Raw genomic sequence first — 5,918 nt, forward strand, 5'->3', positions numbered from 1 at the left:
CGTGTTGAGCTCCGTGCCAATGCCTGTTCATGTATGTTAAGTGGCTCCTTGTACTGGGAAGTGTTCATTGCTCCTGGGGAATAAACCAGCAATGCATTTCTGATCCCTTTGAAAGGGAGGACAATGAGCCAAATTTGTCCAGATGGGAGGCAAGGAAGAGAGGACGAGAGGGAAAGTATTCTACTGATTCATAATTGAGAGCTGATGACAATGCCTTTCTTCTTTATAGCATTTACAGTTTACAAAGAATTTTATATGGGTACAATCTCCTCCTTCCAATCCTGGTCAGGGTCAATGTAATTATTATAACTTAAAGATGAAGAGACTGAGGATCTAATAAATGGCATATTAGTGGAAACTAGTTAGCGAAAGATCCCAACTCAGTACCAACGTCTTTAGGTCCTTGTCCTAGGGACCCTTTTACTACACCTCATTGCCAATCCAATTACAAGATGGCAGAGGTGCAATAAATGCTTGATTAGAACAGCTGGCACCAGAACTTCCCTTAGGATTTTATTATCTTGGGAAAATACATCTTGATTGAAAAAAAAAAGAACTTGGAGAAGATGAGAATCTGTGGTGAAGCATGAACCAAGGTGTAGTTTAGGGAGAGATGATAAGAAAGACACTGTTTCCATCCATTCTTCTTTCTTTTTTTTTTTTTGCTTATTCTAGCAGCTATATGTGGGAAAAGAAAAGTTAATATTTTATATGATCACAAGTAGACTGACAGCTATCAAGATATAAACCTGAACATTACTGATGTTGATGATTACACAAATTTAGCTTTCCTCATCAATGAAATCTGCTTTTATATTTTACATTTTACAAAGTGAAACAACTCAACATACGCAGAGGTCTATGAAAAGCAGAATGCATCCAGATGGTGCAGGTAAGAAAAAGACAAGAAGGAGAGATGAGTTTGTCCGGGATTGAACTGAATGTCTCTGAAATAGATTTGTCAATGTTCTCACTGACAGTAAGGGGCCATCAGCTTTCCCTAACTTAATTTCACTTCCTGCTGTTTATACTAGAATGGAGTTACAGTCCAATTGTTTTCATTATAATCTTGGCCATCAGGAGTCACTGGTTCTAAAACTCCTAATCATAAGTAGTGTTTTAAACACAGTCCTGTATCTGGTGTCAAGAGATGTGGGTTTAAATCCTCCCACTGTCCTAGTGTAAACTTAGATGATTCTCTTCACCTCTACAGGTTTCTCCATGTATCTCTAATTATTCTGGAGTTTTAGCTAGATTTCAGAAGTTTGTATGTGAGTGAAAGACTGGAGTTCTGAGTCTGTTGAGAGTTCACTTCATTAAGCTGATTAGCAGGAAGGTTTCTTAACCTAGCCCACATCGACTCTTTTGGGAAAGAGAAAGGACAGAAGAAAGATTATTTAACAATGTGTATCCCAGATCAGTGGTCCAGCATCAGGATCTGCCCTGGGCCTGTTAGAAATGCAAATCCTCAGGATTCACCCCAGACCTATTCATTTATAACTGCTGGGGGTGGAGCTCCACACCTGTGGTTTATCAAGCCTTCCATGCAATTCTGATACTCACTGAAGCACGAGAACCACGGTCCTAGGACAAGTGAAATAAGAAATGAATCCATGCTCTCTGAGTTTGGTTTCCTTGCCCACTCCCTTGGCATCATACCAAAAGCCCTAGTACAGAGAGAGTTGCAGGCAGACACATAGTGTTTCTCATCTAATGCTCCCTCTTTATGAGCCTAAAGAGTGCTATGCCCACCTTTAGCATTTTATAAATATGTGGTAAATTGTGCCAGAAAGCAAATCAGTCCAGGAGTCTGTAACACTGCTTTGGTTTCTGACTATTCATGCTTACCTGGAGATTCTTGCATGCCCATCCTAGGGGAACTTAACTTTCTCGTTCTCAACGCCAAACTTTACATATATATTCTGTACACTCTGCAATGTGCCCTACATTCTTTTTCATTTCATAATCACCACAACCTCTCAAGATGCTAGAACCTGCCAGCCAAACTCCATTCTGATGGATCATCCGGACACCTGTAAACTTTCCTATCTTCTCTAGAAGCAATTCAGTTTAAACTTGGGTGAATTTTAGGGCCAAGCTCTTCACTGGGGGCAAAGGTGGTCTGGCAATACCTATCTACTTTCTGTGTCAGAGCACACAGAAGCTAACAGAACTATTTTCTGCCTGTTTCTTCAGGTTAACCATGTAGTTAGTTATCACAATACTTCAAACACACTTGGGCTATTTATTAGTTTCTATGCCATACGTAGTAGCTCCTTAGTGGCAAATCTAGTCTCACTTGACTGCATTTCTTTTCGGGGTGGAAATTGCTAATGAGAGTATAAAGGTCCAAAAACTAGTTAAAACCAAAAGTAAGGCCCAAGCTTGACACTCATAAATAAGAAGCAAACGCTTAGAAAACAAAATCATATAATTATACCAATATCACTGAGGATCGATGCTAGATTTCATATTTCAAAAAGGAAATTTGTGAAAAGAAAGCTGATGTTGAGAATGATCAATTTATACTGTTTACTGTTTTTATATACTTTGTTACACTGTAATATTGTTTCCAAGAAATATTTTACAATCAGAATGCACATTACCAAAAGGAAGTAATTTTGCCTGAGTCATTCAGTGTGGCCAGCTGGTCACTGAGAGGAGGAATGGTAATGCTTGGCCTCAGTCTCCCAGCACCCAGGTTGGTGAGGGAGGTGCTGCAATCATCCACCCTGTTTTACAGAAACAGACATCGGGACACAGAGACAATGAAGTTGCCCAACATTGCAAATCACTAGGTGGAGAGTGTAGTAGCTTCAGGCCTCTCAAGAAAATGGGATTTAGAATTCGCTTTCTACCCTATGATGGGTAGCAAAATCTGGGATGAGTTTAGGGGACCCATTCTAAGCATTCTCCAGTTGCTGCCTTGTTCACACAATACAGATGAATGAGCCTTTTCCTTGATCTCCTACTTTGTTCTAATCCCTTTCTTTGGGATCAGAGTCATTCATTTAGTCATTCATTTAGGCTTTTGCCGACTTCCCTGGGGGTCACAGTTCCGAGTCCTAAACTTCAAATTGGCAGCTGGAGATCAGATGCTGCCACTTAAAGCAATGTGATTAAAAACAAATAAATAAGAAGAAGGAAGAAAGAAAGCCCTATACATCAGATCAGACTCCCTTGGATGTCAAAGCTTGTCCAGACCAAACACAAGTCTCCAAATCCTTCAGGATGGGACTGATGTCATTTAGCCTCTGCCCACTGTCATACCACAAACCCTTCCCCCCCCCATGACTGAGCACATTGCAGGTTTCCCTCTGAAGCCTAGCCAAGAATCAGCTCAATTCACATAATTTTTAGTGACCAGTGCTGTTGCTCAAAGAAAGATTTCATTTTCTTCTCCTGACATTTTCTCTTTTAAAACACAGGAATAAAACAGATCTGAAAAATTTTCAGGGCTTTGCGAGAAGCCTACTATAGTATTTTCTAATAAAAGGTACACAGATAAAAGGAAGAAAAAGTGACCAAAAGTTCAGATTCAAAAGAATTGTCACTTGCAACATTGCCCTTACCTTCCAATGAAAGAAAAGATCAAGTGTTCCAACCATGTCCTCACTCCTTCAGGAAAAAAACCCAAAAACAGCTTCTGCCAAGAGAATAATTAATGGATGTTACTTATTGGCCTCTACTGACTGAGTTGCAGGGCATTCATAAGCATTTTCAATCATTGGTTTATTTCTTAGTACTACTAGTTTCAAAACTCAATCCAATGTTTCGTGAAATGCGGGGCAGAATGTTGCCCATACTGTCCTGGATATTAAGAGGTCTTGGTCTTTGTTCCTATTCAGCATGAAATTCTGTGTTGCTTCCTCATTTTGGCACTTAAAATGAAGATGAAGTGGGCCAGATGATAAGAGCTTTGCATGCCATATTATGTAGTCTCACATTTATTCTCTGTGTAATTATCAAAAGATTTACTGAGAAGTTTTGAGCAGTGAAACTTTTTTGAGGAAATATGCTGCCAGCTGGGTGGGACTGTACTGTAGGGAGCAGGCATGGAGGCAGGGAGGCCAGTTAGAAAGATGGCAGATATTCCACACGGGAGATGAGATTTCAACTACACTGATGATGGTGGTGGTCGTGGGGGGTGACACTGGGCAATGCATCAAAATGAGTGATCAGTATTTGTGGAAAGAAGAGAGGAAAGAAAGAAGGGAGGGAGTTGGGGAAGAGAGAGAGAGAAAGGGAGAAAAAAAAGGAAAGGAAAGGAAAGGAAAGGGAGAAAGAAAGAGAGAGAGAAGGAGAGAAAGAAAAAGAGAAAGAAAGAAAGAAGGAAAGAAAGAAAGAAAGAAAAGAGAGAGAGAAAGAGAGAAAGAAAGAAAAGAGAGAGAGAAAGAGAGAAAGAAAGAGAAGAAGAGAGAAAGAGAGGAAGGAAGGAAGGAAGGAAGGAAGGAAGGAAGGAAGGAAGGAAGGAAGGAAGGAAGGGCTGGCTGAAATAGCTGAAACCCCTTGAAATTCTCCCAGGTAGTGAAATCACATAGACCATACATAATCTTTAAAAATCATGTTCTATAGCAGCAGTTCTCAACCAAGTGGCATATTAAAATCATTTGAGTAACCTAAAAAATCCTTGATGCCATGACTATATTCCAAACCAATTAAATTAGAACCTCTAGGGGTGGACCCCAGGCCTCAGTATTTTTTAAGTGCTCCCCAATGATTCTAACGTGCAGCCAGGGCTGAAAATCAGTGTTCTGTAGACTGTCTGCCTCTAGAATCAATCTCTGCCTAATAATCAGTTGCCATGGAAATTTATCTGCCAGCTGGGCAAGAGATGTCCAACCTCCGGGTTACTTTCAAAACTAAAAATAACTGATACTTTTCAATCATTGTAATAATAAAATTATTTTATGATCCACAGTGAAATGAAAAGTATTGCAATAGGACCCACTCTCCCTCTCTGTGTACCTGTTCAGGTGTGCTTAGTGGCCTCTGCAGGTGGGCTCTAGTTCTAGCTACACACTAAACAGCACCAAGAAAAGCCACTGGACATTTGCTTCTCCCTTGCTGCACAGGACCACTTCTAATGGGTACATCCAGCTGTTATTTATGACTCAGTCATGGTATAGTGGAGGAAATGTGCACAAAAAGCATATAAAGCTTCAGTCTGCGTATTGTCTCTGCCATTATCGGCTGTTGAGAGGCTGGGCAGATCACTTAACCTGGTGGGTATTCAGTTTCCTTATGTATGTCCCCTGTTAAGGGACATTAGTACTTTAATCAAAATCTTTTCTTGAATTTAGGATGAGATAAGATGTGTCACTTTGTAAATTTCAACTGTCATCTAATATCTGTAACAACAATAGATGTTTCATTTCTCTGTTGACATCAACAAACATGATACAGAATTTTAAGATTAAAAGTAATTTATGCAATATCTTCCCTTTATTCTACCAGGTTTCTAAATACCAACATCCAAGGGCTCCCTCGTCCCTCAAAGTGCAATCTTAAACAATAATTTGGGTTGGATGATGTGGCACATTTTTCTAGGGACTTAGGGCCATGTTCAGCCTGAGTCTTGCTAGGGAGTAAATGCCCTGCTAATAAAGTCAGGTCACTGGGGCGCCTGGGTGGCTCAGTTGGTTAAGCGACTGCCTTCGGCTCAGGTCATGATCCCAGGGTCCTGGGATCGAGCCCCGCATTGGGCTCCCTGCTCTGCGGAAGCCTGCTTCTCCCTCTCCCACTCCCCCTGCTTGTGTTCCCTCTCTCGCTGTCTCTCTCTGTGTCAAATAAATAAATGAAATCTTTAAAAAAAAAAAAAAAAGTCAGGTCACAAGAAGATCCTCCTCAGTAACAAATTGTACCATCTAGGCACTGGGGTTTGTTGACTGAAATGGCTGGAATGCTTGTGTTCTTGT

This window comes from Phoca vitulina, unplaced genomic scaffold (assembly GCF_004348235.1).
Source record: "Phoca vitulina isolate PV1807 unplaced genomic scaffold, GSC_HSeal_1.0 scaffold74, whole genome shotgun sequence".
NCBI lineage: Eukaryota > Metazoa > Chordata > Mammalia > Carnivora > Phocidae > Phoca > Phoca vitulina.